General features: G+C 34.9%; 1 pseudogene; it reads right to left on the bottom strand.

Annotated features, from left to right (window-relative positions):
* Positions 1 to 1,031: 1,031 nt before the first annotated feature.
* Positions 1,032 to 1,609, bottom strand: LOC101562007 (annotated as a pseudogene).
* Between the last annotated feature and the right edge of the window lie 13,887 nt (positions 1,610 to 15,496).

Raw genomic sequence — 15,496 nt, 5'->3', positions numbered from 1 at the left:
TTTATTCTTGAAAAGGAAGTATTTTATATAAGCAAAAGTACAATCTTCTTACACTTTCATGCAATTTACATTATTAAAATGTTGACATTAAAACTGTGCCAAGATATGTGATTTATATCCAAAAATTTGGGAAGAGATTTAGATTGAAGACATTTCTGATGAATTCCCAGCAATAAAATGTCATAACAGTACAAGAAAAATTGTTTCCAGGATTTTGCAAAACATGGTACAACATATAGCATTCTATTAAAGACCAAGCAACGCTCGCTTTCATTGCTGCCATAAACTGCCAAGTTCCCAAAACGTCTAAGGATCAGTACATCAGACCCAATGCAGAAATAAATTATTTTTTTCTGCAAAAAAATGTCCAATTAATTACAAAACCCCAAAATACAATGTAATTCACATTGTGTAGCCTGGATCATAACACTCCAAATGTATGACAGTTTTAATTTCATCCTAACAGGCGATAGGTATCACACGTACTCATGTTACTTTGGTCCAAAAGAGGAGAGCCGAATCACTAAGAGTAAATTAAATATTTGGGTTTTGCCAATAGTACTTTAGATCATGATGGGCAGCAGAAATAGTAGTGATGAGTAGTTCTACTTTAACCAAATACAATTAAGAAAAGTTTTTCATAAATTTCTCGTAGTGTTACATAAATTTTTATAAGAGTAAAGCTTGAAAGGAAAAAAAAGATGAAAGAGATACCACGAATAAAACATGGATTCCTTCCAAATACATCTGTGAGGTGGGGGAAGGTGAGGCTGAAGGTATGATGATGCCGACATGAAGGGAAATTGAGTATGGGTTTTACGGCTTGCTTTATATAACTCTTGCTTTTTACAAGCACAGTTCTAGTCATGGACATAAAACTGTAAACCTAACACACTAGAAATCAAACACTTTGTAATCACTTTAAAAAGACTTAAAATTACAATGCAAAGCTCCATGCTCTATAAGCAGTCCTTCGTTGTGCATTAGAAAAGTAAAGCTTTCATTTAATACATAGACAAAATGTTCGAGGGTTATGAACTGCTGGATTCAATGAAGATCATTTTATAGTTGCTTTCTGTATCTTTTTTTGTTTGAGGGTCTTCCACTTCATCAAGACACTCAGTCACTTTGGGTTCTTGAACAGATTCTTCTCTTTCTCACTCTGGGTCAGTCTCAGAATCATGTAAACCTTCAGGACCAGGTGAATCGTCAGCAGCAGCAGCCCCAGCAGCTGCAAATCAACATCTTCACTGTCACAGGCAGCGCCATCCCTTTCTCCATTATGATCTTCTAACTCTATGAAGCCAGGTCCACAGTGTGGTCGATACCTTTCTGGTAATTTATTGTTCATACTTTGCTGATATTGAGATTCTAGGTTTTCATTATTTTTCTTGTCTTCTTCCCCTGTTAAAAATGGGATGTTGATTTGTGATCTCCTATAACAAGATAACCAATGTGTCCTTCCTTTCTTGCACTGGCCAGTCTGAGGCACTTTGTTTTTCTCTTCACTGCCCAAGACTGCTCTTTCCCAGTTGCTAGATCCAAGTTCACCATCCCAGGAAGCTGAATGCTTCTCCCTGTGAGGATGGGACTCCCTGAAAGTGCTCATCCTGGGTGGAATTCCGATAAGGTATGCAGAACCCTCCTCAGGCCTGATACCAGCAGCCAAAAACCCAGCAAGGCCCTCCAGAACACAGATACTCTCAGGTGCAGAAAGTACATTGAGCAGAATGCAAATTTCCTGACTTATTTTAATAAGTTTTGTGACCCATTGTAACACAAATTTCCTAAAATGAAATGGTAGAAATAGAACATGCATGCATTTACAGATAATGCATCACATATTAATACATTTATTATGATATAAAATTATGATCTATATATGTATATTATGCAGTTAGGGAAGGTTTCACATAACTGCAAGTTGATATATAAACAAAACAGCCACAGGTGAGATAAATATATCTGTCACCCTATAGTGGTGACATATTCTACTTTTTTAAAAAATGTATTTGGTACAGGGTCTCACTACTCACCTCTGACTCATAATGATCCTTCTAACTTTCAGCCTCCAAAGCACTGGGATTACAGGCACACACCACCATTCCCAGTCTCAGTTACTGGCTCGGTGTGCTCCAGGAGTGGGGTCGGCACAGCATGTGGTGCCAGAGATGGAACCTTGGTCCCTGTGCTTGCCTAAGCAGGTGCTTAAACCACTAAGTTATCTGGCCGGCCCTGACATATTCCACTTTATAATCTCTTTATGTTGGTGTTTCCAGGGTAGGTTGCTGCTGCTGAATTTTCCATCAAAATTTCCAAATTTTCCAAATTTATAGAATTTGTTCACACGTTCTAAAAATGTACCTAGTGGAGCCCCACCACAAATGCCCCTGTAAAAATCAAACAAAAAGTGTATGATTTCCAATATACAATTGCACAGGGAAAATATTCCCATAACAAAAGGAAAAAATTGGACAATCCATAGGACTCAGACTGAGTCAAAATCAGCGTGACAAACATTAAATCCTGCAACTCTGTCTGCAGCACTGCAAGGCAAGTTGTGGTGAGTTGTGAAGTGCAAAGAATTCAACAGTCTCACCTGTGGCCTTGCTAGTTGTGGTATATGCAGCCTCTTGCTAGAGCTGGCTCTGGTCACTGCCTGTACCTTTGCTTAGCAGTCATTTCATGTTCATGTCATCCACGATTTCCTATTTCCAATGACCTTTAGCTTTACTCTTCCAACTTATCCTCCAATTCTTTCTATTCCTTGTTTTAAAGTTTGTCAGGGAGCCTCCCTGACTCTCCTTTTCTTGTACGATTCTTGTAGAACTAGGCCCACATGACCAACACCAAGATCTGCTGCCAGCTCCAGCCACAGCAGGAACCCTGTGGACCACAGCTATGGTAGTCTCTGTGTATGTGGATGACTGAACTTGAGAACTGACTTCTCTAGGTGACCTTCAGTAAACAGAGTACTCTCTAACTCTCATTGCAAAGCAAATCTTCCAAAGACATTTATGCTCATACACTCGTCATCTGGCATTGTGGAGCATGGCCAATTCCTAATATGCTCTCAAAGCTTTTTTCTCTCATATGTGCAATATATGAATTGAACACAAGGTCTTTGCAGTGAGTTAGAATTACTACAGTCTTAAGTTTATTCTGAAGCAAGTTCTTACTAATACTCTAAGTGGAACAAGATGGGCTCAAACACACAACACTGTTGTAGTCGCCATATGCTGAGATGGCAGGCGGATATTATAAGTCCTTTCCCCTGGACTCCTTTTAATGGGACTAATTATTTCAATACTCATGTTCTTCTTGGCCTCAGCCTTACAAATTATTTCTGGACAAACTTCAAAATTCTTAAAATCATTCAACTCTGCTATTTTCTTCTGTGTCTCACTATACCTCTAACGAAGATATGGCACAACATGAACTTTGAGTTGCCCTTAAATTTCTTTCACCAGATCAATTAGATCACCACCTTTAAATTTGTCCTTGCACAAAGTTTTAGAACAGGGGGAAATTGCAGACAATTTTTCTGCAGAATGTAGGACATACAGATCATAGTCAAATTTTATTTAAAGCTCTCATTTCCATTTGAAATACCTTGAACCTGGATTTTATGAACTTCATTATTAGCAAGATTCTAATCATTTTAGATTCCAAAGGAATCATCTGTTATTTCAGTTGCTTTTCTCTCTTTTCTGAGGCAAAACACTCTGTTCCCAAATGTAAAGGGGGAAAATTTATTTAGCGCACAATTTGGAGAGGTTTCAGCCCTCCCTTGATGGCTCCAAGATAGCATAGCTCCACAGAAGAGAAATGGCTAATGGTAGGCAGAAGGCAGCAAAGGAACAAAAGATGCCCACACCTCTTTCTAACACTTACATCTTATGCAGCTTACATAGAGTAGGTAGCATTCCCACTCTTAATCCTAGTGCTACTGAAACTAGCAATTCACCATGAATTAAACCCAATGTGATGCACTCAATACCCAGCCACTCTAGACCTGACTTTCATAGCCTTCCATTCTAAATGTTTTCAAATTCCTCCCCCAAACAAGTTCCAAAACTTGAATCACATCATTGGTATAGTCAAAGAAGTGATGCCACTTTGCTGGCACCAATTTTCTGCATTAGTCAACTAATATAGGAATGTAATGGAGCAAAGTTTTTATGGGTATGGAGTTATGGTTTTCATGGATTTAATTCCTAATGGGCTAGACCCAGGGCAAGAGCAGCACTGAGGAAGAGCACAGTCCAGGACACCTTCTTAGCTCATGCTGGTCAGGAAGCAGAGAGAGAAGGAAGAAACTGAAGAACTCACTTTTCCACGTGTTACATCCAGTGACCTCCTATAGGGGACTCTAAATTCCTGAAAGCACAGTCAAGGATGGATTAATCAATGGATCAATCCCCTGAAGAACATAATATCCCCATAATCCAACCCCTTTCCAAAAGTCCCACTTTTGAATATGTATTATTTTAGGGAATATTTTAGAAATAAAATATAGCATCTGTATATTGTTACAGTGTACACTAAAATAGATTGGTTTACTGCTTGAGTTTTTATATTTATATCAATTTTCTAGCTTTATGTGACATGGTACCATAATTATGGTCAAGCGAATAATTTATATAGTATTCTTAGAGGGTTCTGTATCTTTACTGTTTGTCTTCTTTTGTGGGGAGGTACTAGGAGTCAAACTCATGAACTCACCCTTGCCAGGATATTATTTCATTATTAAAATACTGTAATGAATTTTACATTTGAGATGACATTTAACATATAATATTCTGGTAATAGAACAAATGAGAATTTTATTTCACATGTGAAGATAGCATTTAACTTATATAAAATTATTAGTAAGTAGAGCAAATGGTGATTTTGCTTTTCAAAAATAAAATAATTTACAAAATTTAAAATTACTTATGTCATAGAAATGATAATATATTTTCATATATATGTATGGTCAAAATTTATTGCAGTACTGAAGTAAATTCTGACAAATATAAACTATCTACATGAAACATCGTAACATTAAAAATAAAAATAAATGTATTAAATAATGCATTGACACAAAAATTATTTCCACATGATTTGTAAAATAATACTATTTACATGATCATCTTTCATCTTCAATTTTTAAAAAATCAGCATAAGTAAATGAACATGATATTATCACTCCATAGTATATTGGTGGGATAATATCTAAGCTTGTAAACAAAGCACAAGAGTATAGAAAAGAGGGTGATAATGGATATGAAGTAAAAGCAAGATCATTGTGAGGTTAGCTTGTGCCATTGTTATGATTTCTCTCTCTTTATAGCTCCAGGTTGTATTCTTTAAAAAGTTCTATACACCTGTTTTTCAACTTGTACTTCTATAACCTCTTTTTCTTAACACAGTAGACTCATGATCTTGGGTATTATAAAATGGGATTGTTAAAATATTGATTTCCCAAATGAGCAAAACAAGTGACACTACATAAATATTTTATGTTCTCTGTTGTCCTCTGTCATTACTTTCTCATTGTAAGAAACACCTAAGGGATGTAACATGACTTTCCTTACTGTTATGTTCATCATGGTTAATGGAACAAATAATAAAGTGTTATAGCCCTTCTTAAGTTTAGTAAGAGCAAATTACTATTTATCTAAACCATTTTCTTTCTTAAGTTCTACAAACAAATTTTTGTTAACTTTCTATAAAATGGCAACCATCCCATAAAATACAGTTGTTAACTACATTTTAATACAAAAATATCTATTTTTAAGTAAAGTGGCTAAAATTGATGTTGCCCAACAGCAGCAAAAAACTGTTATGATAACATATGGAATTTGATTTATGTATAATTTGTGTGAATTTGAAGAGAAATTGTCTGCATTATTAGACAGAAGTTTCACTTTCTACTATTGCTGTGATTCAGCTTTCTTTTTTGTTTTTACACTTAGCTTTTATCTTTTATTCTTGCTTTTATATCCCCGCTCTCTTTAAGCAGAAATTTTAATAAATATTTCTTTTTAATTAATTAAAGACAAATGACAATAAATCTAGGTGCTATTAATAACTATCTTAATATAAGTATAATTACATTCAAGCTATCTGAATTTTCCAAAAACAATTTATTTAAGGGATTGGTACACTGCTATATATTTAGATTTCACTAAGAAGTCAGGTAATTTCTCATGTCTGTTTCTGTATTTAATATGCTATTTTACATGATGTAAAAATTTACCCATATAGTGATAATTTAAGAAATTTGTAATGTGGTTTTCAGTTAATTATCAACACTTTTCATTCCATTTAAAAAATAGCCATTTCAATTAAAAATACCCTACAAATACTCTTCAGGGAAGTGGTTATCATAATTTGTTCTCAGTATTAGGAGTTTTGTGCACTTCCCTGCTTTATCATGTATAATCTTCAAAATATACCACTTATGAGTAGTTGTCTAAAGTTAATAATGCTCAGAGGCATGTTGAGACAGTGAAGGAGACTGGGCTTGGTGGCACATACCTGTAATCCTAGCGCTTGGGAGGCTGAAAAGCAGGAAGGATCGCTGCAAGTCTGATCTGGGTAGTGAGACCCTATAGACCCTGTACTAAACACATTAAAAAATATAAAATTAATAATGTTGAATACCTCACCTAACACATTCATAAATAAACTACACACACACACACACACACACACACACACATACACACATATATATATTTTGTTGTTGTTGTTTAGCTGAAGTCTCAGGATGTATTCCAAGCTGGACTTACATTTTCTAGGTAGTTTCTCTTGCTGCTGTATCTGAAGTGGTGGGATTGCAGGCGTGTGCCACTACCTATGCCTAGAATGAGCTACAACTTTTTTAATTTTATTGTAAATGTAATGCAACAAGGAACGCACTGACGACACTTTCCATTGGGCAACACTTCTTTATTCATATAGATGAAGCCGTTTTCACTATACAAATATCATCAAAGACGAGCACACTGAAAACATTTTCATCAAGTTTTCTTTTAAAAGGTATTTAAACCTGAAGACCCCAAAGTTCCATTGATCAGTTATTGAGAATCATTCTTCTAATCCATTTGAATAATTTGACTTTTGAAATAAATCTGCTTTCTTGCTAATGATAAAACTATTTAATTTTGGTTTACTTTCTTTATGGCAAAAATTTACAAGATGCTAAATGAAAAGAGGATTTCAGATTTTAATTGTTATACCATTAAGTATCAAAAACACTGAAATCAGTATTTTATGAATGATTACTACGCCTATATAATACATAGATAGATAGATAGATAGATAGATAGATAGATAGATAGATGATAGATAGATAGATAGATAGATAGATAGATAGATAGATAGATAGATTGGTTGATTGATTTTTGCAGTACTGGGGATTGAATGTAGGACCTTGTACTTGCCAGACAAGTGCTTATTCTACTGAGTTATCTCCCAGGCCCTTATTTAATTTTTAAATGCTTTAACTAAAATTAGAGCAGCAGCAGACTAATCTCAGCCTATGTGCCTCAGTGTATCCAACTGCTTACATTAAATGTAATTTACTCTTATTTAAGCTGACATTATCATGTAGTAAAAGGAACCATTTTAACATAGTCTCAGCAAGGGTTGAGCTTCTTGGTGACCTGTGGCACCTTGTCTACAACAACTATACCTCGTTTACATGCATTTGCACTGATACTTTGAACCCATCATCCCATGGGTTTTCCAGCCAAACTTGTCCCAATTAAGACTAAGTGAGAAAAAATTTTAAAAAGCCATCTCGCAGCACAAGGAAAGTCCACTTGGCCATTGGAAAGAATCCCATTTACTGACAGCCTACAACCACTCCTCTAGGTTCTTGGAAAAACAAAATAATGCCAACTGCAGACCTCAGTGCAGTTGCCACCTATAGGCGCTCACCCCTTAGAGCTCACTCCATCCACACTCAGCCCTGGGCAGAGTTGCCATTTGGACCTCCCCAAAGTGGACCAACCCTGCCACCCAGTTTGTACCTCTGCCACTGCCTGTTCTTCCTCCTCAGAAGTATTCTGTCCCTAATAATAAAGTGCTTGCCTAAAATGTTATCATCCCTGTCTCCTAACAAACAAGATTGCTGAGCCAAGACAGCCTCGCAAGACAGACCACCACCCCGCTGAGGATGACCCAGACTGTCTGCTAACACCTGGCTTTTCACTACAGCCCATCCTAATCCAGTGAGAAATCATTTTATTTATAGGTATGAAGAACCTATTTTCAAATAAGTTGTTGTACACATTTACTGCAAGAAGCATATTTATTGAAGGACATTATTCAATCCAGTGCAAACTACAAATTATAAAATTGAGGTAGATGATTGTAATTCATACTTATTAACACAAGGTTGCATAATATTTTGAAGGCAAACAGTGGTTTATTGAAGATGGATATTGTAAATCTAATGTAATTAATACAGTGAGATATATATATATATATATCAATAAAAAACAAAAATGAATTCCACAGGTAATTCAATTTATTGTACAGATGGTAGAACAAAAGAATAAAAAACAAAATCAAAATAAAACCAAAGTACCAATATAAAATAAATATCATGATTGCATATAAAAATAATATTAGTTATAATATTCAATGCGTGAATAATGCAAATGTTTCAAATAAAAATACAATTTCAGAATGGGTTGGATAGAATGACTGAAATAGCTTTTTTCAACAAATATACTTTATAAGCAAAGGAAAATTTGTGCTAAGAAAACAAAAGATCAAATAGGAGCAGGAAAAGAGATTTAAGAACTAACAAACATATGTTGTATATATGTACTAACTCCCAAAGAAGAATATAATCATTATGTACTACAAACTATGCTAAAAATAATCCTGAAAAATTAAAGTCTCAGTTGTGACCTAGAACTACCTAGTTAAGGGTGAAACATGTCAGTATGTGACTGGCAGATAAAAAAATGCATCAGTGAAATTGAACAGAAATCAGCAGACATTATATAATCTGAGGGATAAAGGTGAAAAATCTGTTTTAAGGAAGCCTCGTGGAAGAGTGGAGTATCATTATACAAATTAAGATACATGTAATAGTCTCTCAGGAAAAGATAAATACAAAAATGTCAAAGAAATAGTGACTAAACTCTAATGACTAATGAAAAACCATTAACACATCTGTCTAGAACATGGCACGCACATCCACATTCAGATCCATTATCATGAAAATTCTGAAACTATAAAAGAACATTGAAGCTAGTTTGAGAAAAAGAACTCATAATGCAAGGATCCCAAGTCATGAAATAAAAATCAGTTTTTCCTATAATCAGTGAAAGCCAAAGAAGCAAGTGGATGGCATATTGAAGTGCTAGAATGAAAAAGGAAAGAGAAACAAGTAAAACCACTGTTAATCATTTTCTATAAAACTATGTATTAAAGCAAGGATAAAATGAAGACATTCTTAGATAAACAAACCTCAGAGAGTTGGAGACTAGTCAACCTGTACTATAAGAATTACTATAAGAAATTGTTTACATTGAAAGCAAGTGGCAAAACACAGTAATTCATATCCAAACAAATCATGAGAATCAATAAAGGAAATATCACAGGGAATTACAAAAGACACTGAAATTCTGTATTTTTTTCTCTCCTACCAATAGCCAACATGCAATTACTTAAAGCAGTGTGTATATCATTTTCATTGTTGGGCTTGTAACATACAGAGATATGTTTGACAGCAACAGCGCAAATAAGGCTGTGAGCACAAATGTGTATCATGGTAAGAAAATGGCAGCAGACAGTAAATGAACACACAAAGACAGGAGAAACGTGACTATAAGGCTCATACAACTAATTCTAGACAAGTTGGCCTGTTTTCTCTCAGTTCTCTCAAAAATAATTTTTTTATATTTTAATAATTTTATTGAGAAAGAAGTAGCAATATAAAATTAAAAAAAAATGTTTGTAGTGTTACGGTTCATGAATAGAGGATCCTGCACAACCTCAAGTATTCATAGGATATTTTTGGAGGTGGCTGAATTAGGGTGTGTGACTGATTAAAGGTGGGTGATTGCTGGGTCAGTCCACTGGCTGAATTGATACATCTAATCCTGGTAGCCTGCATGCAATGGAAGAGACAGAAAGAGACTTTTCTCATTGTCCCTTGTTGCTTCTGCTGTCTTTATTTGCCATGAACTGAAGCTGATTTTGAACTCAGAGTCCACAAATTGTGACCTAAATAAACCTTTTTCCCTTTAAGTGTTGGATATTTTTTCTCAGGAAAAAGAAAACTAACTAAAATACAAATATTGATGCTCTATATTGCAATAATATCATGTAGAAAGGGGTGGAGGAACCATATGAAACTATATAGTATTAGAATTTCTATATTTAGATATTTGTAAATTATCACATATTACAAAGAGAATACACTAAATGTGCATAAAAATTCCCAGAGAATAGCCAGGACAATATGCAAATAAATAGATTGATGTTCAGGACTCGGCTTAATTGGTTCTGGAAGCTGACAAGGCTTAAATCTACTAGATATTGGGCATCAGTATAATCCATTTTGATGAATAATTCTTCTATGAATTTGAACCTGTGAAAAGAAGTTATTTTTTTCCAGAATAAAATGGTAGGAAAAGTATAGGAGAAAAATTATAGACCTTTGTATAGCAAACAATATATTTTTAAAATATTGATTTATTTATTTGATACAGGGTCTTATTACACACTTCACACTCATAGTGATCCTTCTGTCTCATCCTCCCTACTACTGGGATTACTAGCATGTGCCAACACACCCAGTTTCAGGACTTACACAGCGTGCCCAGGTTTGGCCAGCATGGCATATGATACCAGAGGTCGAACTCAGGATCTTGTGCTTGCCAGGCAGGTGCTTAAGCTGACAAACTATCTCCTTACCCCAGCCATCAATATGTTAAAGTGTTGGTGAAGTACCAGCCAAAAGATTAGGAGACAGGATTGAAAGGTAAAGAATACACCATACACTTACAAACAATTGATATTCAACAAAAGCTGACTGAGAAATGGATACCTACATTCACATCATAATCACAATGATAGGACGTTTCACACCATATACAAAATTATACTTAAGTATAAATCCCCAAACTGTACAATTTCCAAAAAAGAACATAAGAGGTCTTGGTTTACTCAAAAAATTCTCACACTCACCATGTGATACATCACAAAAAAATTCCCTAAAATATTAACCATGGAAGTCCTGTAGAAAACATTAACAAAATATTTATAAATATTTATAAGAGAGAAGACTTTAAAAAAAACCCTTCTACCTGGAGTACATGAAAAATTTCAAAAGCATCAATAAGAAGTGAATAAACTCATGAAAATAAGCAAATATTTGAAGTAGATATTTCACTACAGGGGATGTTTACATGAGCAGGAAGCATCACCTTAAAAGACATTCAGCATCATTAGACAATAGAGAAAAGTCGTATTAAAACCACATGATACCACTATGCAGACACTAGACTTATTAGAAGCAAATAGAAAATGCAAAGCCTTGATGGAGAAATGAAGAAACCAAAAAGCCTCAAACACTGTAAGTGGGATAACAAAAACATAACTATTTTGAAAACAATGTTGTAATTTCTTAAAAATTATATCATACATTTAACCTAAACACAGTAATTACACTCATAGAAAATAAAGGAATAAACAAGCCTGTAGAAGACCTCTAGGTGATAGAACTAATATGCCGGTAGACAAAACTTGAAAATAATCTATATGTGCACCAGCTGTTGCATAGTTAGAGAATGGAGTATTAGGATGATGAAACAGTAAAAATATAAATGAACATAATAATGTAGAGTAATACTTCCATTCATGAACAGTCTCATTAATTCTAATTAATCTTAATTCTGATTAAGTGTGGGCAAAACGTTATTTGTATTCTTGTACTTTACATTGTGTGACAAGCACAACCACCACAATCTTCCTGGAAATCATGGAACGCACTAAATTCATGCACAGAGGCACCGCTGATCACCTGTGCTGCAGCATGTGCAAAGCCTGAAACACTCCCTACGGAAAACAACTTTTCACATGAGATTCTGTATTGTCAACTGCCCAAGAAGGTACCATTTTTAAAGGCAGAAAGTAGACTGACAATTGTCAAGGTTTTAGTGTGATAGTTAGAATAGCTTACAAAGGGAGGAGCTGAGTATTTCTGGAGTGACAGAAATTTTTAATAAGTTGCTTGTGGTAATGATTGCACAGCTCCATCAACCAGGAAACACGTTGTTGTGCATTTAAAATGGGCTTTATTCTGCACATGATATTCCCCAAAAAACTACAAAGGACAATGTTCTTCTTTTTGTGGTGCTAATGATTAAACCCAATGCCTTGCACGCACTAAATTCACACTTTACCAATATGCTGCAACTTCAGGCAAAACTGCTATTTCCTGAGGTGAAAACTTCATGTTGCTAAAACTTTTTAGTCTGCATGATACAGGTGTCCTTTATAAATAGATATTTCATAGCATTTCTCAATATCTACATAATTAGCCATGATTTTTGATTTAATGATCTTAAATATTATGATACAAGTAGAACGAAAGGAATAACATGCATATCTATAAAATAAAAATTTTTGAAAAACTTTCAGAACTATGACTACAAATTTCCTTGCACCCAGTGGGGTAATTTCCTACTTTGTAGGTGAAAATCAGAGGTCGAACTCAGGATTGCTGGTGAGATGGGCGCTGGTGAGATGGCTCAGTGGTCTAAAGCACCTACTTAGAACAAGCTTAGCGAAGCACAGGGAACGCGGTTCAATCCCCCAGCACCACATGCCAGCCAGCCCTGCCCCCTGGTGGGCTGAGCTGCCCACCCCCACACAAATAAATAAATAAAAAAAAAATTAAAAGAAAATCACTGAATGTAGAAGAGTGTGATGTAGGGCTGGCCAGACAGCTCAGCAGACTAAAGCACCGCTTAGGCAGAACACAGCAGCTGGGATTCGATCCCTGGTGACCTGTGCTGGGCCTACCTCCCCGGGGCAAGTTAAGATGGTGATTGAGGCTGAACATGGTGGCATGCGCCTGTAATCCCAGCACTGGGGAGGCTGAAAACAGGTGAATCACTGGGAGTCCGATCTGTGTAGTGAGACTCTGTACTAAATACATAGAAAAATAAAATAAGATAAAATAAAACAAAATAGTGTGGTGGCTGAGGTGCAGACACAGGAATTACAAGTTATCATGGGCATGAACTGGGTGCCAAGTAGATTTCTCAAAATTTTGCTTCAGCTATATAAATATTGCCGAAGACCCAGCATTTCATCATTTTAGTACAATACAAAGATAAGATGACTGAATGTATCTGTAGCTGTATCTGAAACTTCTAATCTATCCCATTGATCCTCAAGTCTATTTTTTCCAATACCATGCTGATTTTTTCACAGTAGCCTTGTAGTATAATTTCAAGTCAGGAATTGTAATGTCTCCTGCCTTGCCTTTGTTGCCCAGAATTACCTTTGCTATTCTAGGTCTTTTCTGGTTCCAAATAAATTTTAGGAATGATTTCTCTAGGTCTGTGAGGTATGTTATTGGTATTTTGTTAGGGATTGCATTAAATCTGTACAACAATTTTGGGAGTATGGCCATTTTCACAATGTTGGTTCTTCCTATCCAAGAGCAAGGAATATCTTCTACTTTCTGAAATCCTCTCCAACACTTTTTTCAGAGTATTATAACTTTCATTGACTAAATCTTTTAATTCTTTAGTTAGATTAACTCCTAAGTATTTCATTTTTTGCAGTGCTATTGTGAAGGTATTGTTTCTCTAATTTCTCTCTCAGTGTGTTTGTTATCTGTGTAAAAGAATGTTACTGACTTTTGGGTATTGACTTTGTAATCTTCTATGCTACTGAATTTGTTTATTAATTCTAGGAGCTTCTTGGGGGAGTTTTTTGGGTCTTCCAAGTTGAGTATCATGTCATTTGCAAATAATGATAGTTTACAATTTGAATGTTAGTTAGAAAAAGCCCCCGTGTTTTAGATTTGGTACAATGTAACACTACTGTTTGGTTACGGATGATGGCAGTCCCAAAGCTAACATGCTCAGAGCTCAGAATCCTGGAGGGCAAGATGGAGGTGATGGGAGCTATGGGAGGTGGAGGGCAAAGAAATTGCCCTCATGAGCTATGCTGACTGCTTCCCCTGCACAGGATTTTATAAAGGGAGGGAGGTGGCCACTGCTTAGCCCTTTGCTTCTTCTCCACTGTCATCATTTCTTTCAACAGCAGGAGGGCTAACACCAGACCCACATGGGTACCAAAGACTGCACAGTCTTTCTTCACAATGAAGGCATATCCAGGCATTTTACTATCACATTAAAAAATGGTTAAATGTTCTGCCTTATGATCATACAAAATTTGATTTACTATTCTGTTTATATGCTGTTCTGTTAATGTATTATTCCGTTTCTCTACTCTTCTGTCTTTTAAAGCTCATATTTGTCTTCAATACTGTGAAGATAGCATTATTTCTGATATTTCAGAGGTATTTTACAACTCTTTATTATGGATGTATGCTCTTTGTTGATCTAATTTCTTTGTATATAAATTTCATTGTTTATTAATACTTTTATAAAATCCAGAAATTTAAAAATCAGAGTAAAGTATAAAAAGACAACATAAATTCTCTGATCTTATCACTCACTAAACTTTATAATGTAATTTAGTCATGTCTTGTGTTGGTAGTTTACAATTTTTCCAGAATGTTCAAGCAAGTTCTTCAAACCACGATTTCAGGACTCCAACTAGGTGACAGTGCTTATAAAATTGCAACAATTGTGAATGTGTCCAGGTTTTGCAGAGTTGAAGAAATGCAAAACATATAGATAATTGGGTAAATTTATTTTATATTACTACATTTCTCTCCCTCTCTCCTTCTATGCTTTGACATACACATAAACAAATATCAAAACATAAGTATGCAAATGTGCAAATATAGTCCATAAATAACTTCCCATTTAACTAGAAATTTGCTAAATTATTTTATATGTGTAGTATTTCATTGTTAAGTGCATCATTATAGGCTTAAAGATTACTCGACTATAAAAACTTCAGAATTTTTTTCTTTCATTTCTATTAAAATTTCATTTAAGTATTTATGTGAATAAAATAATTTTGAGAAATAGTGAATTGTTAAAAACTATTAGATTGAAAGGCAAAACTATTTCAACTTTTGAAAGCAATGTTTTCTTAAAATTATGAGTAGCTATCTCCATGTTCACTGCAAACACACAGCAGGCACTTCTGTACATACACGTTTTATATACTGGTATATAAATGGAATTTTAAACATTAAATCATAAAAATGAAAAATTACATACTTAAAATACATAATAATACTGTGTAGATATAAGATTTATCTGAGTCATGAGTAGGCTAATAGAAATATGTAATAAAGCTAAATATGAAATAATGCAATATTGAATAG

This window comes from Octodon degus, unplaced genomic scaffold (assembly GCF_000260255.1).
Source record: "Octodon degus isolate 3935 unplaced genomic scaffold, OctDeg1.0 scaffold00180, whole genome shotgun sequence".
Classification (NCBI taxonomy): Eukaryota; Metazoa; Chordata; class Mammalia; order Rodentia; family Octodontidae; genus Octodon; species Octodon degus.
Note: the sequence above shows the minus strand (reverse complement) of the source record. Positions and strands in the feature narration are given on the sequence as shown.